The sequence below is a fragment of the Fukomys damarensis genome, unplaced genomic scaffold, assembly GCF_012274545.1.
Source record: "Fukomys damarensis isolate Sample0158 unplaced genomic scaffold, DMR_v1.0_HiC HiC_scaffold_30, whole genome shotgun sequence".
Classification (NCBI taxonomy): domain Eukaryota; kingdom Metazoa; phylum Chordata; class Mammalia; order Rodentia; family Bathyergidae; genus Fukomys; species Fukomys damarensis.
In genome coordinates, this window is record NW_022900942.1 from 20,251,717 (window position 1) to 20,278,331 (window position 26,615).

Genomic DNA, 26,615 nt, shown 5'->3' on the forward strand with positions numbered 1-26,615 from the left:
TTGAATTAAAGGGTTGTCTAGAACATTTGTTGTGTCTGGAGAAAACCATGTGATGTCGTATATTGGGTTTTTTCATTGCCCATTGGTATAATCCTCCAATAGCACTGGAAGACAGTTGCTGGACTAAAGCTTTCTGATCTCATATTCATGCACAAATTGGAAAATTTTTGTATAGCTCAAGCCAGTGGAATAAGAAACACCATTTTATGGGCCAGGGATTTAGCTCAGTTGTGCCACCACATATCATGCAAGCACAAAGTCCAGGGTTCAATCCACAGGACCTCCCTCCCCCAAAAAAGTAGAAAATAGCTGCACAGGTGTGCAACCCTCACCCAGAGTCCTGCCCTACCATTGGTAAATGCACGCACATCCTGGGAAGCAGCTGTGTGGGCCAGAGTGTCTCAGCTGCAGTTGGATCCCAGCCAGGGCCCTACCCCAATCCCATAGGTATGGGAACTCCTGCTCAAGCCCCAGCAGGGCTAGAAAAGAGTCACCCATTAACTAGCACAAACAATCAACAAGTGGAATATCTTCTTATTAAAAAGCTTTTGCACAGCAAGGGAAACAACTAATATGTGAAGAGACAACCTACAATGTGGGAAGAACTTTTAACCACCTCTTCTTCAGACAAAGGTCTACTATCTAGAATATATGAAGAACTTAAAAAAATCAGACCTCCCAAGTTTAAAGACCCAATCCAAAAATGGGCATCTGCAATGAACAGACATTTGTCAAAGAAGTAGAAAGAGCAAAAAAAACATGAAAAAAATGTTCAGTATCACTGGTCATTCAAGAGATGCAAATGAAAACAATTCTGAGATTCTACCACACCTCAGAAAGAATGGCTGCTATCATGAAATCAACCAATAACAGATGCTGGCAGGGCTGTGGGGAAAGAGGAACCCTGTTCCACTGCTGGTGGGAATGCAGACTGGTGCAACTACTGTGGAAATCAATATGGACATACTTAAGAACTAGGATTGAAATTCCCATTTGATCCAGCTATCCCCCTGATGGGTTTCTCTACCAAAGAATTAAAAGAATCATACAACAATGATATATGTGCACCCATGTTCATAGCAGGACAATTTGTGATAGCTATATCTTGGAAACAGCCCAATTGCCCATTAACTGGAGACTGGATAAAGAAAATGTGTGTGTGTGTTTTTAAGTAAACTGGAGCACTACTTAGTCATGAAAAACCAGAAACTAGAGATATTTATAGCTAAATGGATGCACATTGAATTGATACTCAAATTAAATAAACAGGACATGTATGTGTCAATACTGTGAGAAACTGAAAGTGTAAATAAAGACTTAAAGGTATAATAGATAATGTGAGATAGGAAGTAAAGGTGCAGAGGAGAAGGGAAAGTAGGAGGGGTAGGGGAAAAGAAAGATGGGAGTGGAATTAACATGGGGAAAAGAAAGAAATAGAAACAAACTCTTTGTAGGTAGGGAGGTTCAAGGGAGGGCAGGGGAATGGGGAAAACAATAAGAACCAAGATGGATTATGTAAAGTTAAATTTCCAATGACGAATGTCATTCATCATATACCTTAAATGTACCAATAAAATTAATTAATTAATTAATTTGACAAGGAATGCCGTTTTAACATAAGTCAATTGATAGTAATAATGTTTTTTTTATCAAAACATTTTAAAGTCTAGCCTTGCCATCGGAGAAAAAAATGCAAGCAAGCCTTATTTTTTCATTTGTAGGTTGATGATAGAGTTCCTAGACTCATTTTCTGGTTGGGAAATACTTATGTCATGGAATTCTATTTCACTGAGGAGCAACTATCTCATAAAAACCAGAACATCTTCTTTGATACTATGTAGAAAGAATTATTAAGAAACTGTAATCTTCAGCAGGTGTGACCAGTGTGACGGTGCCTATCAATGACCTTGTCTACAAATTGTAACATGTTTGGGCAAATACCTTACAGGGTAAATCTCACATTATGCCAGTAGGTTTCTCTTTGTTTGTGCCTTTCTTTAAAATATTATATTATATATTATGAAAAGTACTTGACTATAATGTAACAGCAGGAATGCAGCAAGATTATGTGCCCTAAAAATCTCATATCTGTGCAGTAGGATGGCAGCTTTCCAACTTTTCTTCTGGCATACACTCCGGTCTCTCATCAGGGGAGGTTGTGGCACAGAACCAAAGCTTATCTATACCATCTGCTCCAATTGGCAGAGCTCATGTCAGCTGCCAATTGTATTTCTCAACTCAGCCGCAGAGGTCTTGCACTTCCTTTCAGGTTATGATAATATATTAAAGCTTTCAGTGTTCTTGTGAGATTTGGTGTTTCTGCACCATATTAGCTGTCTTAAAAACTTGTAGGAACTTAAGATATATGGAATAAAAATTTATAGTAATAAATATTTTATTTAAAATGCTCTATTTGGGGATTTTACCCCCCTACACTCTGGGTGTGTGTTTTTGTGTGTCTGCATATAGTGCTTGTCAAAGAACTCAGGGCCTTACACATGCTTATGAAGTGCTTTAATTTATAGTTACTTGATGTGGATATCATCAACTTTTATCAAAATAATTTTATTTGTCTAAAATTAAGTTTTTTACTAGTGTTTTCAAATGTATTTCTCCCCCTAAAAAAATCAATAAATATTTACCATAACCTTACTATAGTTTTAAGTTTATTTCAAATAATGTGTTTAAGGTTGAGCAATTGGATAACCTTTTTTACAATTATATTTCCTAATTTATAGGTTGTACAACCTTGTGTATATTAACTTGAACTTTCTATGTCCATCAACTGAAAATATGAAATGTCTAGTATCTCCAGAGCCTAACTCCCATAATTAAATGTTAGTTTTCAAATTACATGACCCAGCCTTGAAAGTGCAAGGACCCGAGTTCGATCCCCGGTACCAACAACAACAACAACAAAAGACAAATTACGTGAACTACCTAAACTATATGATAGAATAGATTAAAAGATCTCTTCTTTTGGAATTTCTTTTGCTGACTTGTCCTTGCCCTTAGTTTAGTTTCATACTTATATTTCTGAATATTATGTTTTTATTTCTCTTTTCCTTGCTCTCTTGAGTACTTTAAATTGTTTTATGGATTGAATTTATAATGGTGCTCAAATCTACATCTCATCTGGAATTTCTCATGAATCTCAAAATTTAAATATTCCTAAACTGAACTTATTTAACTCCCTTTGAAAGCCTGCATGTCTCATGACCTTATTTTTGAGAAGGTCCCATCGCTGAAATGGACATTAATTTGAGCTTCACTTTGGACTCATTTTCTCCAATATTTCTGTTATTGTTTGATGTCTAAAACATGGTTTTGTTCTTTCTCCTTGCTTTTACATCTAGTACATTCTCACTTTTTTAGCTAATCTACTGTAATGATGTCTTCTCAGATGTTAAAGCCTCCAGAAATAACCACATCATTCCTTATTTGCATTGCTATGATTTTGAAAAAAATAAGCTTAGTGAATATAAAAATGTTTAGTCATGTTAGTACACTGATTAATCTATACTAAATGGCTCCCGTTCAAGTGAGAACAGCTTTTGCATGTTATTTTTTAAATTTACAAATGAAAGACAGAAAATATACATGTGATCAAAAGAAAGGCATTGTTACTGATAGAAAGCAGTATTTTCATGTTGAAAATATGATGGTTGAGTCATTGCTAAAAACTCAACAATGAAAAGAAAGAAAAAATTTGAAACTATAAAAGAAGAGGAGAAAGATATACATGCATCAATTAAGACTATAAAGACTAAATCCATAAAATGATATAAACATATAAATATATGTGTAGGTTAAAAAGTTATAGGAATCATATTTATAGCTGGTGGCTCATTAAGTTTACTTTGAGTAAATATAGACAGAAGTTTGGTACTCAGAAAACATTAATAAATATATTTCGAAGAAAAAATTTATGAAACAGAATCACTTCATATTTTCAAGAATAATCATCTGTAATGAAGTGACAAAAGATTATTTAAAATAAACATTTTGTCATCTTTACAAAAATGTGTGATGTTTTTATGGTAGTATTAATAAATGACTACATCTTCCTGGAAAGTATAGTCAATCTTTCATAAGCATGGACAACTGGTTTCAGGTTCTCCCTTAGCACTGTAATCCTCAGATTCTCAAATATCTTTTAAAAAGATATGATTTTTCATCTAGCCAAGGCATAACTGTTTATATAATATACACTACCTTTAGATTACTTAACAAATAAGACAACATAAATGCTATGCAAATAGATCGATAGTCTTTTAGGGGGGATAATGACAAGAAAAAGAAAAGAGTGTACATGTTCAGTACAAATATAGCCACTACATATTCTATCTTCTGCTGATTGAACCCATAATGTGGAATTCATGGATATAGTGGGCATGAAAAAATGTACAGGAATATTGTGATATGCATATTAATGCCCAGAAAAATAACCAGGTGCTAATATCAGAATTTGTGTATATGCTAGTTACATGAGAAAAAAATTAAAACAATAGAAAGAATTGAAGAAATTAGCATTGCAAACTTTGGGTTGTGGTCTTAAATACAACTTACCATCAAAGAAATAGAGTTTCATGGATTAGTTGCTAAATTGAGATATAATGAAAATAATGAATACAATTGGACTTGAACATCTTGCCATACTATATGATTACACTCCTGTGATCACATTAAAAGACTCAGATAGGCATAATTGTACATGACTATAATCCTAGCATTCTGTAGCTCAGAGGAAGAAAGATTGCAAATTTGAGAATTACATGACTTAGTGAGACCCAGGCTTCAAAGAAAAAAATAATTTTCAAAAGACTGGAGGTGTAGCTCATAGCAAAAGCCCTGGGTTCATTTCTCACTATCTTAAAAAAAATTCAGAAATGAATTTGATATGATTCTTTCTTACCAAATTGGGACATTTTCACTTCAATAAGAATAAAATGATACTGATCAAATTATCTCAGTACAGTTATATGCATTAGTCCATCATGAAATATACACAAAATAATATCGATTGTTTGTGGAGAAAATTGAGAATCAAATTATTATTTTGAGAACTGACAACCAAAATTGATGAATCAAACATTTATTGTTTGTTTTAATTGTGAAATAATAATGTCGGTAAGTATTCCTCCTAAAGAACTAAAGGGAATGGTCACGATGGATATGATGACTTTAAAATGAACTGTAATAAACTAGATGTAGAAATATAGAGGAAAAAGTGTTAGTGCCTACTAACTTCATACAAATGAGGACCAAGTATGATATGCCTCAAGTAGGAAAAAGAAGCCTTCTTTATTAAATGGTTCTGCCGAAATTTCATACTTGAATAGAACAAGCCTGTGCACTGTAGAAGAAGAAGAAAAAGAAGACGAGAAGAGGAACAGGAAGGAGGAGGAGGAGATGAAGGAGGAGAAGAAAAGAGAAATATGTCAGAATTATTTATAATATATTTACAGCTATTTGATATAATAACATTATGATTTAAATAGTACAAAATTGTTTATATATTTTCCATTTTATTTTATAATAGTATTAGATCATAAACTGGCCCTTATTTTTCTCATCTTCATATATGATGTGACTTTACAGATTTTTCCATGAAACAATCTTGATGTGGCAAATGAGGCCTCAGCAAATATGAGAAATTATTTAAAAATGCTTGTATATTAAATATATTAATTTGTGGCCTCTCATACTTTTTGGAACACTAAGAATGTTATATGAAAAACATTACAGGTCAGAATACACAGAACAGAGATAAACTAGGCCAGTTGAGAATATTCTCAACTAAGCCTAGAAACTTTGATATAGGTTACAGAGAAACTACCCAGCCCCAGTTAATGAATCCTAGACAAGGAAGAGACCCAGACAACAAAAAGAATTATGAGAAAAATAGTGATTTTTGTTTTAAAGCACTATACATACATTATATACCAAAAGTTGAAGAAAAATAATTGGCTCCAAAAGAAGATACAATGTGTTTGAACACACAAATGTCTGAAGATTAGGTCGGTGAGAGCAAGTTTTAAAAATTTGTATTTGAAACCCATTAATTTGGTCATATTGCTGTAGTGACATATATTCTAATAACAGCATGAGAGAGAAAGAGAGATAGACAGAGAGAGAGAGAGAGAGAGAGAGAGAGAGAGAACATGGGGGAGAGCTTTGCTCAGGGCAAGAGAATACTTATACATATAAAATCAAAATGCATTCAAAATTATGGTTATTAATTTCAGATCCAGATTCTTTCTTTAAGATCCATATACTCACACCAACTTCCAAAGACCTCAGCTGGTTCCTCAGGGGAAATTACCCTCAGCTGAGGGGAAAGGACAAAGATTGTTTCTTTCATGGGAAATTAGAGAGTGGCTGTCACTGTACTTGAAGGCTGTCCAATACGTAGTTGCAAAGGTTCATTTGGGAACAAAAATAAAGGAACATCTCATCTTTAAACTGCAGAGTAGACCTGCAGAAAATTTCAGTTGCATGCTTTGCAAGGGATCTTCAAGGTACTTTGCTCATTCTTGCATTCCACACATTCTTATAAGGAACAGCTCCTATGTGCATTTTTCAATAAATATTCCATATATATAATTTTGTGTCTTAATTTCTATTTTCAAGGACATTCCAATCAGGGACAGTTGGTACCAGAAACAGTCTTAGTAAGCAAATTCTATAATGGTATTTAGGGATGAATCACTAGCTAGACATCTGGAAATGCAGATTCTATTGGTGCTAGTAGGTAGACTGCCAATAGGCTATTGCATGTTATTCTAGTGTAGTTCTTAAAATATTTTGCAGTGGTGCAACACTAATGAAAGAAGATGTTATGGGAGATAGCTGAAACTTGAGAAGCATAAAGAAAAATCTAACCTTAAGAGAGGTTGGGTCTCTGCTGCTTACTCACTGATAATGAATGTTTGAATCAGAATGATTAATCATCATTTCAAAACACAGTGTTAAAGCTCACAACCACAAAAACAACAGTAAGGAAAATATAAATTCTTGCAACCCGATAATAGAGAAGTCTGTTACATGACCTATTCATAAGATGAGCTTCAGAAATAGCTCAATGATCACCTCCACCATGTCTGCTAGTGAATAGGGGAAAAGTACACCTACGAAATCTGTGTTGAAAATATGTAGGAGGATGTCATTGAAAAACTTCCCTTCATAAAGTTTTATGAATTCACTGGGGTGTCAGAAGTGCCCTACATAAAAAGAGTACCACTCCACCTTGTGATAATAGCATGGAGAAGCCAAAAAATAGGTGCTTTCAAAAGATGGAGTATTTTCCTCTTCATCCAATCCCATCCTCATCCTGGAAACTAAAATTAATAAGGATAAAATCCAACAGTATCCCTGGGGATAGGCTGGGTGTAGCAAGGAAGAAGAGTCTGTGCTCCCCAAAACTTTTATGCTTTGGCTTAATCATCCCACAAAACATAGAATAACATATATGGTATCAGACTCAGATATCTAAGTCACATGGTGCAGAATATAATGTTGCATTATAAAAAGTATGTTCTGGTGAGACTATTTAACCCCTAGAATCTTCACACAATTAATATACCTATTGTGCTTATTGTTTATATTCATTTCACTCTTGACATCTATCTAAAAGTAATGAAAATGTGTTAGATTTATCAGATTGCCATTAAATCACTGGATCAACTTTGAGTTTAACACTATAACAATATATTCTTTCACAGTTCAGACCCAGTAATTCTCACCCACTGTAGTGGGAAAAGCCAATTGTTAGTATCTGACCCTAGGTGCCCCACAGTCAAAACAATGAATTGAAAGAAATTCCTCATCGCAAAAATGACAAAGATTAGAACCAAATTAAAAAACAATGTAATTGTGTTGTATTAGACCTTATCTTATCCCTATTTAATTTAGATACGTTACCCCTAAATAAAAATCAATGATAACAGATAGTGGTGAAATGTGAGAAACAGACGCAATAGTGGTTCCAACTGGACTTTTGTGCCCAATGTAATATCTTTGATACATTACATAAATAAAGCTTCCAGCATGTGTCAGCCTTTGATTTGATAAGTTACCTCTTTCCTTTACCTAAGAAATAAGGATCCAAAGCAGTTTGCATTTTGGGGTAACAGATAAGAAATCATACTTACAGGGCCTGGGATTTAGCTCAGTGGTGCTGATGTCTGCCTCACCAGAGCAAGGCCACAAGTGGATCCCCAATTAAAAAAAAAAAATCAGACTTACAGTCTTTCCTCAGTGCTACATAGAGTTGACTACTCTTTGTCTTCTTGATTGTTTTTGAAATATTGGCTCATTATATCAATGACATAGTATAATTCAAGCCAATGAGCATGAATTGTAAATTATAGTGTAGAATATGAGGGAAAAATCTGCAGAATATTAAAGCTTTCATGTTCTACTGAAAATTTTAGGACTTCAGTGTTCTGTTGAATTCTCCTTTCAATATTTTACCATTAAAGAAGAAGTTAAATTTTTGGTTCAGTAAGCATCATGCTCTACCCATGTTTTTGAAACATTACTTCAAATAACTTACCGTTTTACAAAAGGCTGCGATCTTTGGGTTCAGAGAAGGAGAGGACTCTGTAGGTGGTTTTCACCTTAGGTTGAGCAGCTTGGCAGATACTAAAGTCCATGATGGAAAAATATGATATTTAAAATTTGTGTTCATTTTCTAATAGAAGACCTAGACTGTAGCATCTTTATATCTCTGGAGTAATGTCATGCCATTCACATGAAAGAAATATATATTATTCTAAAAAGAACAGCACATGGAATACTGATAGAAGTGGGACAGATGAGCTAGTGATCAAGAGATAATAAGTGATCATGCGTCTAGAGATCACTATCCTGCATTATTTTCTTAGATCCATCAAATAAGCTGTGTGGGATTCAACAATTCTTAAAAATACAAAAGAAGAATATGCAAAGAATGGGGAGCACAACTAGGTAGCACAATAAGCTGGACAATCAGACAGCTCAAAGTTTTGTGACATATGTCACTGTTATTCCAGTCCCCATCCCTCAGGTCATGGTTGTCACCAACAACTGGAAGTTTCATATGCCTGACTGACAGAGAAGGAAAAAGCTAAAGAAGGTCCACAGTTGATTTAGCTTACTGTGTTGCAAGACCAAAATGGGCTATTGATGAATATCTTAGTTACCTTCTCTATTCCTGGAACAAAATACCCAACATTCAGAATTTAAGAAAGGAAAGTTTTATTTGGTTCATAGTTTGTAGCGGTTTTCATAGCCAGCTGGTTTCAAGGCAGGACAGAGGAGCATGACAGAGGAGAGCTGCTCACAGTGTGACAGTCAGGAAGCAGAGAGAGAGTTAAGGGAGGACTGGGGGAGATGTTCCCTCGCAGGCCAACCTCACGGTGACCAACCTCCCCTACCATGATTCCAGCATTACATTTAGCTATAAGCTCATCAGCTGATGGATCCACTGATGCATGTCACACTCCTATGACACAATCATCACCTAAAAACCCCAACTATGAGCACATGAGGCTTTGAGAGGAAATGTAGATGTGAGCCAAAACAATAAATTACAACTCCACTCAGAATAAGAACAAATCTCATCCATGGGCAGGTTCCTTGGTGATATTTCTGATTACTCTCTTTGCATAGAAATAAGGTAGGTGGCAGTATAAATACTAACTGAAGGACAATAACAAATTATCTAGCTGTTTATCAGGTTTTTAGAGTTAGAAAGATTAGAAAATAATGTAAAGAGATGTGTGTAAAAGTCAAATAGATGGATTCACTGTTTTGGAAGGCAAGTGTAAGGTTCCTTATATAATACCAAAAGACATAAAAAACTCATGTAATTGATGAAAGACAAGACAGATACAATTCTAAAAACAGTGACAGTTTAAATCAGCCTCTGTGCTACTATCTAGCTTTAAGGGTTATAAACAGAGTGGTAAGAGCAACAATGAAAGAGGTACACATATCCTGTAACCTAGCATCCTAGGACAGATACAGGGATTCACCAATGTTCTGGCATTAGGGACCAAAGCTATTTACCTGATACAACATTATCTCTCCAGTAGAACTAACCCTGGGTGGCAGTTTGAGAACATTAGACAGCTTTGACCATGAATAGAAAATTCTTCTCCTTGAACTGCAATTACACATATTCTCAATGTGGATCTGCCTTTTTATTGTAGAAATTTAGGTAATACTCTTACCTACAAAGTGTCTTGTTGACATAAGATTCTACATAACATCACCTCAGACACACAGATATATTTTAGAGCTTAGTGTTTGTGAGAATGATTACTGAAACAAAAAATTTGATGATTCTATTAAACATCATATGATCTAAAAACTACTGTTCATAGACATGTTTCTTTTAAAGGAAAGCTAATGCGCTTACTGGGTATGACACTTTGTAAGGGTAAGGCACCATCCACAAAGATGTGATATATATCTTACATTAACTAATATCAAATGTTTATGATGTGTCTTTAACAGGTAGAATATATGTAAAAGTAAAACTGGGTCCATTTGTTATTTCTCTAATTAAGTGACTTGTATAATTTATCCTTACTGATACTTCAATTTTTAAGTTTAAAAGTCTCATGAGTACTGACTAGTTTCTCTAGTGTGAAAAACTATAATAGTACATAAGACCCTAATGGGATAATTAAGAGTGTGAAATAGGAAGAAAAGGGCTAAAGGTGTAGGAAAAGTGGTAGGAAGGGTAGGGGAAAGGAAATAAGGGAAAAGAAAAAATATGAGAAAATGTAAAAATGGAAATAAAGAGTTTGTAAATGGGGAGGGGAGGAGGGGGTGAAGGGAGGGCAGGGACAAGGGGAAAAAATGAGAACCAAGAACTGTCATGTGAAGGTAAAGGATCCTATTAATGAATGCAACTGTATTGTAGACCTAGATTGTACCAATAAACTCAATAAAAAAAAGTCTCATGAAACGTTAAATGAGCCACCATTTACTCACTTTGGTTTCACCATGCTAGAAAATCAACAGAAAAAGAAATCACTCAGCATATTATGCTAGTAGTAAATTGCCAGTGACAGCATTGACAGAACAGGATGAGCAGCAGTTCTGACCTCTTCAAGAGGAAAGTTTATGACCCTTTTGGACCAGTTGCCTGAACTGAAGGGAAATATTCAACACATTATGAACAAGAAGAATAATAAGAATAAGTTGCATCATCTAAATACATTGCAGCATAATTGAATACTCTTGATTCCTCTAACTGTTCTGAATTTCACAGAATAAAAACTAAAAATTAAAAAAAAGATTATACATAACAAATAAATCAAAGCAGTGCAAGGGCTTGGCTACGGAAGCTGCTGTGAGTGTTCATGGTGGTACCGAGGGCTGCTGACATGTTTGGTGTTAAATGCTACCCCAAATTGTGGAGCCACTGCTCCAGCAGCTGCTCCCTGTGTGCCCAACTCCAGATGCGCACTATGGCTTCTCTGTTATGACCACACTCCACTTTTGTCTTTACCACAAACACTTGCTTAGGCCTCAGGAAGCAGAGCCATCGATACAGTGAGTTTCCAAGCCACAGGATCCAGGGCTTCTATCATTCTCTATCTCTGTGTTTTAGCTATCAATAGAGACTAATGACTGTGATCCAACTTTCCTCACCACATCAACAGTCTTATGATAGATTCAACACCGAGAAAAATCCCCTGACCATGATATCTCTCGGGGGACATGAACAGGATAGAAGGTTCCTAGCAGTCTTTACTACACACGATCCCAACAGATTTTTCTTCCCACGAGGACACTCTGATCCTTGACCATGAAAGATCCCTGAAATTTTCATTGATGATCACCACACAGATAATAAAGCTGCACTTTCACTTCTTATCCAGATCAGAAATGCCACAAATACCTGTTTGAACACTTGCTCTCTCATGCACACAAAAAGCTTCTCCCACAAAAAAAATTTCATAAAATGTGGAAGAGATGATTTCTTCAACAAATGTGAAGGAATTGCTGTAAAGCTACTAGAAAAACAAAAGCAAATGAAATATATTACTGATAAAAATTATTTTATAGTACTGACCAAAGAAGTAGATACCTATAAGTTTCCAGGCAAAGAAATTGAAGTGATTTCTTTAACAACAGTCAACAAGCTAAAAGAGTACACAGAAAAGTTAACAATATCTCTATTGCAATACACAAAAATTCAAGAACTTTAATAGATTGAAATCATAAAAGAATAAAAAATCTCAGGTTGAAGAAATCAATGACTGAAATAAAAAAATACAATTGAAGCACTAGCATTAGACTATCAAGCAAGAAAAAGATGCTATTAATGGAAAGCTTAGTTATGTGAAATTATCAATTTAAAGTGGAATATATGGTACATATTTTCAGTTGTAAGATGAGAAAGCCCTCATGATCTATAGGCACTATGTTGAATTATATTGCATTATACACTTGACATTTCATGAGAATTTGTCTTAAACATTCTCATACCTGAAAAATTATGTGTAGTGATATGTAAGTGCATTAGCATGATTGTAGTAATATGTACATGGATATATACAAATCGTGTGTGATTTAAGGATTTTTGAGAAATGCATTCTTTGAAATGCATCATTAGGTGATTTCACTAATGTAAATATTGCAAACACTACTTACACAAATTAGATAATTTTACATGGCTTTGATGTAAACAAGAGATACTATAAAAATTAGATGTATGAGACCACTGTAAGTATAGGCAGGCATACTGATTCATAATATAATTTTAAATAAATATAAATATACTAAAAATTACAATATACACTATAGAATAATCAATATATATGCCAACAACAAGGCCCTTAATTGTCATTATTTCTCAAGCATTATGAACTGCAAATAAGTGTGTTACACTTTTATACAACTGGCAATGCAATAGGATTATTTACACAAACATATAATTTATATATTTAATTAGGCACAAAACACATTTTAAAAATATTGCTCTCCTTAAAGTCTCTATTTTGGATCTGGTACATCCTCTGAGATGTTTCTCATGCAGTACATGAATCTACTCACTAATTTTTGTACAAAATCCCATCTTTGCTGCTTACACCCTTGTGTTTTTATTTTTAATTGAGTTTATTGGTACATTTTGGAAATAGCCCATTTGCCCATCAATTGGAAACTGGATAAACACCCTGGTGTCTTTAAGATAATAAGCAAATTCATAAAGAAGACAAAAATTTCTTGTTTTCATTATATCTTGGATCATATTGCTTCAGTGAAAGTCTAGCTAAATTTTCTTTTCATGGAGGTGGTATTTATATGTAGAATATTTTATCCTTCCTATAAGTTTGGGAGTGCACTTTTTATCCCCATCACATTCCCTAATATTAGTCCAGATTTTATAGCATTTAACAATTATGTTCATAAATTAGATTTGGCAGTGGGCTAAATTTATTGTATCCTAATACACTGAAATTTTTTTTCTACACTTACTTTTTTTCATATTGCAGTCAAGAAATAATTAAATAGAAACAAGGCATATAATTATTTTATCCTGAACACTATAAATAGTATACATCTTTATACATTCTATTTTATACACAAATAAAGTGAATAAGCACTTGTTTTACTTTCCTAGTTCAACTTACATGTGTATGCATAATGGCAATCATTTATATATTGATTCTTCAAACTTTGATTCCATGGATAAATGTCAGTTATTGATTGTGGGAGGAAATGAAGATGCATTTCACTTAAAATTCTCCACATGTAATCTTTGCATATTCAACATCATTATAAAAATATGATGCTGTTTTGGTAAATAAGAAAATTATATTATTAAAGATTTATGCCAGTCTACTTAAAACATACTACATTCTTTTAGAGAATATGATGAAATGTTTTGCCATTATATTTCAATGACTTAAAACCTCATTTTGGCAATCTTGTCATGTACAATGGATCAGACTGTGTTTTCCCATTAAATCTATTGGTACAATTTAGGGATACAATATAGCTACATTCATCATTGGGATCTTGTACCTTGATATGACTGATCTTGGTTCTTATTTTTTCATTTCCCTGCCCTCCCTTCACCCCTCCTACCCTTCCCTATTTAGAAAGATTAGTTTCCATATTTTCCTTTTCTCATATTTTTTTCTTTTCCCTTCTTACTCTTCCCCTACACATGCCACTTTCCCTTCTACTGTAAAACTTTTTTTCCTATTATGCAATATCAATTATACATTTGGTCCTTATTTACACTTTTAGTTCTTCACACCAGAGAAACTATTTGGTATTTATACATGTGTGTCTTACTAATTACACTTAGGAGTATGGCCTCAATGTGAATCCACTTAGCTACAAATAGCTCTAGTTTCTCATTCTTTATTGCTGAGCAGTACTCCATTTTATTAAAAAAACAAAACCAAAAAAACACATCTTTGTTCTGCTTCCAGTTGATGAGCAATTTAGCTTTTTTCCAAGTTTTGGCTATTACAAACTGTGGAGCTATAAACACTGGTGATCATATATTACTGTTCTATGATTCTTTTAATTCTTTTGGGAAGATACCCAGCAGTAGAATAGCTGGGTGAAATGGGGCTTTTACTCCTAGTTGTTCAAGGTAGTTCCTTACTGATTTGCACAGTGGTTTCACCAATCTGCACTCCCACCAACAGTGGAGAAGGGCTCCTTTCTCCCCACAACCCTGCTAAAACTTGATGTTGGTTGATTTTTCAGTAGCAGCCATTCTTTCCGGGGTGAGGTGGAATCTTAGTGCTGTTTTCATCTGCATTTCTCATATCACCAGTGATGTTGAACACTTTTTCCTATGTTTATTTGATACTTTTACTTCTTTGTCTGAGAAATATCTCTTCATTTCAGATGCCCATTTTTGTTTTCGGTCTTTATATTTGGGGGGATCTGATTTTTTTTTTTAGTTTTATATAATCTAGATAATATTTCTTTGTCTGAGGAACAGCTGGTAAATACCTTTCCCACATTGTAGATTGTCTCTTAGCTTTGTTGGTGGTTCCTCTTACAGTGCAAAAGTTTTTTAAACATATGAGATCCAAGTTGTCAATTGTGCTATTTCCAATCCTACTGAGGATTTGTTCATAGTCTTTTCCTACGCCGATATATGCAAGAGTTCTACCTAACTTATCTATCAGCAAGTTTACAGTTTTTGTTTTAATATTTAGATATTAATCCCCTTGGATTTTAGTTTAGTGCATGATGAAAGATAGAGGGCTATTTTTAAACTTTGGCAAGTTGCGATCTAGTTTTTCCAACACCATTTATTAAAAAGGCTATCATCATTCCTCCAGTGAGGATGTTAGGCTATCTTGTCAAAGATGAGGCAGCTGAGAATGTTGTAAGTAGCTTCTGCATCTTCTAATCTATTTCACTGAGCTTTGTGTCTGCTCCTTTGCCAGTATCATGCAGTTTGTATCACAGTGGCTTTGCACTATAGTTTCAAATTAGGGATTGTGATAACTCCTGTCATATCTCTGTTACATAGAATTGCTTTTGCTATTCTAGGTCTCTTTTGATTTCAAATGAATTTTTGGGACATTTTCTCTAGTTCTATGAAATGTACTGTTGGGATTTCAATCAGGATTTCATTAAACATATACAGCAGTTTTGGAAGTATGGCCATTTTTCACTACATTGGTTCTTTTTACCCAGGAACAAGGGATGGAGTTTTGGGTCTTCAATGTAGAGTAGCACATCAGCAAATAATAAAAGTTTAGCTTTTTCCTTTCCTATATTTATTCCTTTTATTTCTTTCTCTTGTCTAATTACTGTGTTGAATATTTCCAGAACAGTATTGAAGAGGAATGGTTATAGTGGACATCCTTGTCTTGTTCCTGATTTTAGCAGGAACATTTTCAGTATTTTACCATTTAATATGATGTTGGCTGTTGGCTTTTCATAGATAGCATTTATCAAGTTGAAATAAAGTCCACATATTCCAATTTCTGCAGGGTTTTTAATGTGAATGGGTGTTGAATTTTGTTGAATGCTTTTTCTGAATCTATTGAAATGATCATGTGGTTTTTGTCCTTCATTCTTAATATAGTGTATTACATTTATTGATTTACATATGTTGAAACATCCTTGCATCTCTGGTGTAAAACAAACTTGGTCAGGTGTATGATCTTCTGGATGATCCTCTGTGTTCGGGTTTGCCAGCGACTTATTGAGCATATTCGCATCTATGTCCATTAGGGAGATTGGCATGTAGTTAGGTTTTTTAGTAGGGTCTTTCACTGGTTTTGGAATCAAAGTGACACTTGCTTCCAGGAATGAATTTGGAGGCATTCCTTCACTTTCAATTTCATTGAAAAGTTTAAAGAGTAGTGGTAATAGTTCTCTGAATGCCTTGTAGAATTCAGCTGTGCAGCCATCAGGACTTAGGCTTTTCTTTGTTGGTAAATTTTTTATTATTTTTTCACTGATTATAATTGAGGTGTTTAGAATTTTTATATGTACTTCATTCAACTTTGTTAATTTATATGTATTTAGAAATATTTCTATTTCTCTTATATTTTCCATTTTATTACAGTACCCCTACTTGTAGTATTGATGATCCTCTGGATTTCTGCTGTATGTGTTATGACTTCAATTTTTTCATTCCTAACTGCAGGAATTTGAGCCTTTTCTTTGCTTTTTTGATAAGGATGGCAAAGTGTTTATCAATTTTATTTATTCTTTAAAAAAATCAACTCTTTGATTCATCTTTTTTGCATAATTCTTAGTCACCATTGAATTGATTTCTGCTCTGATCTTATTATTTCCTTCCTTGTATGAGCTTTGTGTTTGTCTTTCTATTCTTTTTCTAGGAGCTGAAGATTCACCATTAGGTTTTTTATTTGAGTTCATTGTTTTTTCTTTGTTTGGACATTCACTACTATGCATTTCCCTGATAGAACTGTTTTCATTGTATCCCATAAATTCCTATATGTTGTACTGGCATTACTATTAAATTGTAAAAACTCTAATTTCTTCTTTAATGTCTGCTGTGAGCCATTGTTTTTTCAGGAAAGTCTTATTTAATTTCCATGTTTTTCTGAAGTTCTTGTGGTTTCTTAAGCTATTGATCTACAGTTTAATTCCAGTATAGTCTGATGATATACAAATATAACATATTCCTTTGGATTTACTTAAACATGTTCTATGAAATAATATATAGTCTATTTTGGAGAATGACCCATGTGCAACCAAAAAGAATGGTTTTGTGGCTTGGAACACTCTGTAGACATCTATTAAGTCCATTTATTCAAAACCTAGGTTTAGTTCTAATATTTCATTGTTGATATTTTGTCTAGATGATCTGTCTATTTGTGACAGTGGTGTATTTATTGAGTTCCCCCAATACAATTGTATTAGTGCTTATTTGATTTTTCATGTCCCTTAATATTTAATACTTGTTTTGTATAACTGGAGACATTAGTAATTGGAATACATATATATATATATTTCTTTTTTCTCATCTCTTCCTCTTGGATTGTTCCCTTTATAAGTATGTAATGACCTTCTTTGTCTCCCTTAGTTTTTGTTTGAAATTTACTTTGCAAATAAAATAGCTATCCCTGCTTTTTTCTGGGTTCCTTTCTGCCTTGTGGAGAGCTGTTTCCATCCTTTTATTTTCAGTCTCTGAGTTTCTTTTTGAACCAGGTGTGTTTCTTGTATACAGCACATTGTTAAATTTTGCTTCTTAATCCTTTCTGACAGCCTGTTTCTTTTGATTGGTGAATTGATGGTTGTAAATGATGTGTATTGACTTATCACTGTCATGTTATTTTGCTGTTGTTGGCTCTTTTTTATTTTCCCCCTCCCTTTAATTTCTTGCCTGCCTGATGAAATGTTTTAGATTTGCTTTGTTGGGCCTCATGGATTTTTGACCTTCATTCTTTTAAATAGGATATTTTAAAAAATTGTATGGAGTACAAGGGGAAAAAATGAGAACCAAGACTTGTCATGTAAAGGTAAAAGATCCCAGTAATGAATGTAACTGTACTGTATACCTAAAATGTACCAATAAACTCAATTAAAAAAATTGTATGGAGTTCTGGTTCTCTATTCATAAAGTTTGTTAGGTGTTCTCTGTCATGGAAGTATCTTATTTCCCCACTAATTTTAAAATATAGTTTTTGTAGGATATATCAGTCTAGGCTGGAGGTTGTTTTCTTTTAAGGCTTGAATAACCACTCTATAGACTCTTCTTGACTTGAGTCTTTGGGTTTAAAAGACTGCTGTGATTCTGAAGGGCTTTCCTTTGAGCTTTTTTTTTTTTTTTTTTTCCTGTAACTGCTTGTTATATTTTGTTCTTCTGTTGGCTTTCTGGGATCCTGATTATTATATGTCTAAGTGTAGATTTTTTTTTAAACATGGCTAGTTGGAGTCCTATATGCCTCACTTATCTGTATATCAAATTATTTCATGCCATTTGGGAAGTTTTCTGTCATTAATTCTGTGAAAAGTTTTTTTTTTATGTCAGTTGTACTTTCTCCTGCTTTTTCATGGACTCCTATCAATCTTATATTATTTTCTTTGCATCATCTAGAAGCTGCTGGTTGGTTTCTCATGGTTTCTTACTATTTTTAATGGATCTCCCCTTTCATGGTCACTGACCACTATCCTGGCTTTTGTATCTGATATTGTGTCTTTAGATTGTCTCACTCTGCTGTGTATATATTCAGGAGTTTTTAATCTCCTGGATATCAGTTTTAATTTATTTTCTGTCTTCCATTTCTTTCCTATATTGGGTATTCATGGTTTCCATTTCTTTCCTATGGTGAGCATTCCTGGCTTCCATCATGGTTCTGAACTCATCTATTTTTTTTTTTTTAATCTGTTTCTCTTCTAGTGACTCTAATCATGTCTTTTATTCTGCTCACCATCTCTATAATTATCTGGGAAATTATTTCTGTTTTTGAAATTTTCTAGAACCTCATTCATGTGTTTTGTTACTTCCTGTGCTATCAGTTCAGGGTGTCCATGTTGTTGTTTATCAGAGTTTTCCATCTCTTTCCACACAGAATTTGCCTTTGGTACATTGCAAGACTGGGTTTGTGTCATGCTTAAATGTCTTTTCATTTCTATTGTTGTTGTTGGTATAATCCTTGGTTTAATTCCAATATACTTAGATGTTGCTTATTGTAAGTATCTTTGTTGCTTATATTTAGATCCCTTATGGAATGATTGCTTCTCAGAGGTACCTTTCAAATATAGACTTTTTTTAGGTTTTGAATCTCTAATGACTCTTAGGCAATCTCATTTTCATTATACCAGGAAGGAAAACTGATTAGATCAATCACAACACTAGCCCAAGTGACACAATTAGCAAACAACAATAGAATCAAGCACAGTTTAGAAAATGAGAATTCAAGGTAGTTATTATTATCTATCACCTTTAACCATAGAAAAAAATAATGTGATTGTCATTTACTTTAAATTATCAGTTTGGGACTTCTTACATATCTAGTTTAAAATCCTTAAAGTGATTGGTAAATTTGAATTATATCCAAATGTTGAAACCCCCTAACGTCAGATCATTAAACTCTGTTGTTATCTATTGGTGTATAGCACTGTTTGTTCAAGTGAAATTTCATTGTGCAAAAAACAAATATTTTATAGCACTATTCATGCTTATTTTATGATGATCAGTGAATCATATAAATCTTTCATGCTTATAATTCAAGAATAAGTTGTTATTTCTCATTTTTTTGAAAAAGTAGAATGTTGAGTAATAAATCATCTCTTCATAAAGATAGGATAGATTGTGAATTTGATTCTTTGGAAATGTTTCAGATTTTTTAAACATTATTTTCTTCTGAATATAATGCCCTATCAACAAAAACAAAATATTTGGTTAGGCTGAAGATTATCTAAATATCACTATTATAATCTGATAACTTCATAATTTGTGAATTATTTTTCCAGCAACAACTCTTCTAAACTAGTGCCCTTAATTTTTGTTTTTTAAATGACAGATAAAATTGTACATGTATTATAAAAAATATGGTATTTTTAAATTTATGTATTTGTAGAATGGTACATTTAATTACTAAATGGAGTGCCTCATATAGTAATCATTTTTGTGGTGAGAATGCCTAGCATCCAATCAGTTTATCTCTGTGCCACCATTTACTAGAGTATATATAGTAGCCAATTTACTTCTGTAGGGAAGGCTGAAAAATCTGGACATACTGCTCAGGACTATGGCATGTTTGTGCTTGCATGATTGTGCATATCATAATGACTAGTATATTATAGGGTTCCCCAGATATTCTTTGAAAGGTAACAAAAATCAATAATTGAAAGGGAAAAATGAGTGAAGAAATAATGGTATAAATCTTGACTATATAAAATTTAATAATTGGTCCTTTATGTTTTCTAAAATTACACAACAGAGTAAACACCTTTTCTATGCTTTTCTTAAAATTTAGTTATTTCAAAATACTGAGTTCTTCCTTGCAATTGTAAGTTCCTCAGTTTGATACCCAGTCCAAAAAATATATTAAATTTAAAAAGGTAGAGATTCAAAATTATAAGCTCCTTCAAATAGGCCTATTAATTAAAAGAATATGGCTATGAGTAGAAAGAAATGTGATATTTTAAAATAACAATTTTACTCTATATTTAATTATTTTCATAATAAATATCAATTCAATGTATATCACTGAAGTTATTCATTGTATATATATATATATTAATATATATATTAACTGAAGTTATTCAATGTATATATAATATATATATATATATATATATATATATCGCATACTTTTGGGGGGTACTGGGAATTGAACTCAGGACCTTTGGCTTGCTAAAACCAGGGCCCCTACACCATACTTGTAAAGTGAATTTATGTCAGTGGTCTCAGCCATTATATCAGTGCTTTTTGTTCAAGAGAGAGAAGTGAGAGGGTTAGGGAGGAAGGAAAGGAGAAAGAGAAATGATTAATGAGATCACATTGAGAATGACTATAATTCCTCAAGGTTAGTAGTAATAAATCATCACCTGTACTTTGCTTCACATGGTGAATGTTTTTCCATATAGTTTTCTCAATAATATAGGCATAGAATTTGAAATATCAGCATTTATGTTATATTTGAATTATTTTCCAATATGAATATTTTTTAACTCAAATGCAATATCAATTTTAGCAAAAAGGGAAAAAGCATTGCTCATCTTCCAAAGTCAGCCAGCTCATCCTCATCTCTGTCCTCAGTTGGCATCTGTTTTTTACCCACCAATGAAGGCTATGCAGCCTATCTGAAATCCCCATGATTTCACCCACTGTAAAAATGCTGCCTAATTCAGCTTTAAAAAGAGAAGAGCTTGCTTACTCATTTGAATAACCATAGTTTATTACAGGCAACAAGATGATAAAATAAAAGCCCAGCTGAAACCAGTTACAGAAAGGATCTATTCATTTATTCTATGCACTTAAATGAAAGCTGTGTCAGCATGTGATAGTCCTTAGTAATACTAACTTGATAACATCTTATATTTCAATAAAAATTATTTCTTCAGACATACAAGTATACTGGATAATCTATGCCAAATTAAAAAAATGAAATAAAATATTTCCAAAATTATTAATAAATTTGTCCTTGATAGTTTTGTAATTAAAACAAAATAGCATGTACTGCAAATCAGATAAAGACAAACATTGCACCAATTCAAGTTTACATAAATGCAATTCATCCCTTAGTTTTTCTAAAGATACTGACCCACTATTTTATTTCTATTTGTTGAAAGGGAAAGAGACTTTAGATTTTTTATTCCTAATGGCCTTTATTTATTGAATGAACAAACCCAAAAACTCCATATTACAGTGCATAGGGAAAGTTAGTCTATTTTGTTGTTGTGTTTTTTGAGACAGGGTCTCATAAGTCTATACAAAATCCCACCTTTCTTTGCACAATAAAAAATTACTTATGCAAAAACACACTGAAAAGCAGAAAAACAAAACTTACTTGATTATTTACCAATGAATAAAACTTGGTGGATATTTCCTTTCTTTTTCTTTTCTTTTTGAGTTGAGAAGCATCACATGATGCTGTAAACAATAGAAAATACAAATCTATATTTTTTTAAACTGCAACAACATATGGTATAACTGTAATTAACATATTCAAAATTCACAGCAAACGTATACATAAAGAATCAAAATACAATTAATGATAGATAACAGGAAATGTGGTGATAGATCTTTTACAAAGAAGACGACCAAGACATGAAAGGAGAAGAGAAGGGGACATAAACAGTTAAGATGTACTATGTACATTTATCACTTCTCCACAAGGGATCTAATCATTATGTAATACAAACATGTACTAATAAAATAAGTATTAAAGTTAATGCATCTGAACAACAGGCATAGACTGATAAAATATGCTGAATCATTAATTAAAAAACATTATTGCAGTACAAGACATATTGTCATTAAGCCCCTTCAAAATACCTACCTTTGCTTTGAACAGACTGGCCAAACAGTTCTTTCCACTTCCTGAAGGAACTCTAGAAATCTTCCACATCTTTAATTTCTCTATTATGGCTGCCTAGATGTTCTAAACTGACTCAGAATATTCATCTTTCAGGATCATTTTGTCTTAGAGGTAGAGCTAGAAGTTATATGGAGCCAGCTTTGGTGAGTAAGGTGGATAAGAACAAACTGAAATGATTTTAAAAGGCTGTCTTTTCATTTTATAGAATTCTGCAGCAGCATTCACTGTATTTTTAATGATACCTTGTCAAGACACTTATGAAAAAGGATTTCCATAACTGTCAGAATATAGCAAGAATGATGAAAAGTTTGAAAAGAAGGGGTATAATAGCATAGTGTCTTTTCTTAATTTAAAAAATTTAAGTATTCACCATATATCTGCATCACTTTGGGTATAGCCATCAAATCCTAATGCCAATTAGAATTAAAATAATATAATAAAGGAAGATAAAAATTTTGAGTAACTCCAAGCGTAGTTGTTTCTTAACAGCAAACTTGCTTACAGTGAAGAATCTTCATTCACAAGAGGGAATTGAAGGAAAGAGTTAACAAGATGATATGGATTAGGTTAAAGTGAGCTTCAGGGTGTATAGCATCCTCAAAAATGGCTATGGCTCCTCACATGCTGATGGTCATTTAAATAAACACACTAGGATTAAGATCCTAATCATCACAAAATCCTGGCCTTAGCTGTATTTAAAGATTTGAAAGTAAGGTAATTAGAAGCTTCAATAACACTTCGGAAAATTCAGAAAATTTAAAAAAAGAAAGAAAAGGGGGAAAAAAAACCACTTTCTTTTTTTCTTTGATCTCTGTTGCCTCATATGTTTTTCAAGCTTGACTGCTTCCATGATCCAAAACACCATATATAAATCCTTCCTTGAATAAGTAACAACTTTATCAGCTCTCTGAACCAGAAACTGCTGAGGAGGTCTGAATGGTCTAAAGCCAATTTGATTCAATAATTTTCAATTTAATATATTATGAGATAATATGCTTATTTCAATACCACCTCCATAAATCGATAACCTCTCAATAATTCAAGACATTCTTGATGTGCTTTTTATTTTTAAAAAGTGCTGTGTATACGCTTACTATTTGTAAGATTTACCTGCTTGTTTTACAAATATCCTCACTGTTTAATAGCTTCATTTAACTGTTTATGTTTTATTATTTAAACACTAGATAATAGACCATCTACTCCCCACTATTATTTTATATGCTCTAGAATTTCTGGAATGATATATCAAAGAAAATTTAACCTCCACTTTTACATTTTCCCCTCCATAATAAAGAGAGACTATCTTTAGACACTTAAGTTTCCAACACATTTTTTTTTCTTTTTACCTTCTAATATATTCAGAAACTGAAGCTATTTATTTCGAATGAGCACTGTCACATCAAACTAGAATATTTGCTTTGCATTCACTTCTGTTGCCAGACCAGTTAAGATAATTTTCTGTTCCTTCAAAACCTTCAGCCAAATTCTGTTAGCAGGAAAGCAAAGTGAAGTTGCACTTTCTACATAATTCCCTTCATGTGGAAACTTCAACCTATGTAGTCAAGAATGATTCCTAAATTGCCCAACTGCCTCAACCTTACATCAAAACAAGAAACAAATTCTTCAAGCCTATGTTCTATTATTATTTTTTTTTTTATTTTTTTTAGTTTTCAAAGTTTCTCTCACATCTTCTGTCCCCACAAGTTTCTCTAAGGTGTCTATGAGGACTATGGCCTTTCAATTTTCTGAACAATGTTTATCTAAAATTTGAAAATATTATGCAGTACTCAAGTGATCATGAAACCACCTATAATCAATAATGTGCATATGTTTCTTTAGCAACTTTTTTTTTTCCTAGGGTGTGAGTTTATTTGGGCTGCATGTGCTCACCTCTCTCTGCTTAGAATTTTAAACTTTGTATGACTTTTCTTTAAATTTAAGGATGAAGGTTCTATAAATATCTTAATGTACAACCTAAGATAAAAAATGAAATTTTCTTATGAGGATAATTGAAAATATGACTACAGCACATACTATAATCTCTCACTTGAACTCACACATTGAAAAGTGTTCCACTGCATGAATGTGTCAAATCACTGGGTTTGGGGTCAATTTCAAAAGCTAAGACAATTGTATGTGGACAGTTCAAACTGAAATGGCTTCCTATGCATTATATTTTGTTAGTTTATAGGTGAATTCTGAAACGTCTCAGAAACAGGATTAAGAGTGAATAGAGGATCAGGATGTTTACTTGCAAACCTGATACTTTACAGTATATTTAAATATCAGGTAATTAGGTCTGCAAAATTTGAGAATTGATCTTAATATAAAATCTCTGAATTTTTTCCAGTTCTTACACTTTGTAGACAAAGCATCATGTGTAAGCATCCTCTCACATATAAATATGTCATGGCTTTCAAAAATCAGATTGGTTTGTTCAGCACAAAGTTTGTTTAATCTACCATTTTTGTTCACATAAATTGAATATGTATTATTTAAAATGCTTTATTTAGAGTATTCATTTTGCCATGATAATATTTGGTTAATTTTCACATCTTTCCTCTTGAATAGATTATAAACCTTTAGAAAGCATGGATTGTATAAAATTCCACTTTCTATGCCTCGTCGTCCCAGGAATACCGCTGAAATCAGTTAAGCCTCCACAATACATTGTGATTTCATTTGATTCAAATATGTTGCTTAGACTACATGACTTTTTTTTTTTTTTTTTTGGTACTGAGGATTGAACTCAGGACCTTATGCTTGCGAGAGGCAGGTGGCAGAACTACTGAGCTAAATCCTTGGCCCAAGAATATATGACTTCTAAATTCCATACATCTAAAATTTTGTGTCTATAATTTTAAAACTCAATTTAAAATTCTTTTTTATTTTAAAAGCTTAAAAATAAGAAAAGTTTTGTGTCATGAGACAGATTAAGATAAATTTATATTAAGGTTTAACATTTGACTTCTTAATGACAATAGACCACTGCTGTTTTATGCTCATTTCTTCTCTGTTAGAGAGGTTTGCATAAATCTGCTGAAGTGGTGCTATGTTATTTTGTCTTCTATTCAGAGTGATGAAAATTATATAAAGGAATTAGGTATTTTTAAATGTTTCTGGTGCTTTACATTCAGCATGACATAATGCTGATCACCAGATAACCAATAATAAGAAATATCATTGAAAAAAAGTCTTTGCAATTGGATTATTCCATCTATAACAATTTTCTGTGGGAAATAATACCAAATAATAACACCATTAAAATGATGGAATTCTTTTCAAGCAAGCCTATTCAGGAATAGTATTTCAGTTTTTTTGCAATTGAATATGGAATAAATTGATTGAATTTTTCCTCAATGCTTGTAGCGCAACAGCTCAGTGATAATTTGCTGAAGGTCTGTGGTGGCTCTTAAGAAGGCATTTTATTTAACAATAAGTGCTTAAACTTGATGTTATATTGTATGTTTCCTGCGGATTTAAACTGTGCAAATAGAAAAAGTTGGGAGAGAGGGAAATGATTTCAAAAAATAGTTTGATGCTTTCATGTGGTTTATGCCTTGTAGATTAAATATTGTGATCTTGAGGTTATCAGTGAGGCTTTTTTTTTTTGCCCTTAAACTATCAAAGCATGTAGTCTTACTCTACATATTATACTTCCCGAATATGTTTTTATAAATGATCGCATTATGTTTGATTTGAGGGAAAGTATATGGAATAAATTTTGTTCTCCTTAAAATTCATATACCAAATTCCTAACCCTAAGTATATCAAAATGCAAGCTTGTTTAGAAAAAGAATCTTTAAATATAGATTAAGTTAAAATAAATGTACAAATGGTGAATCCTCATGCAATATGAAGAACATCTTCATTAAAAGGTAATAAGGGAGAGGAAAAAAATATGAGAAACTGAAAAAATGGAAATAAAGTGTTTGTAAATGGGGAGGGGAGGAGGGGATGAAGGGAGGGCAGGGACAAGGGGAAAAATGAGAATCAAGACCTATTATGTAAAGGTACAGAATCCCAATGATGAATGTAACTGTATTTGTATACCTAGATTGTACCAATAACCTCAATTAAAAAAAAAAAAGAAATTATAAAAAAAAA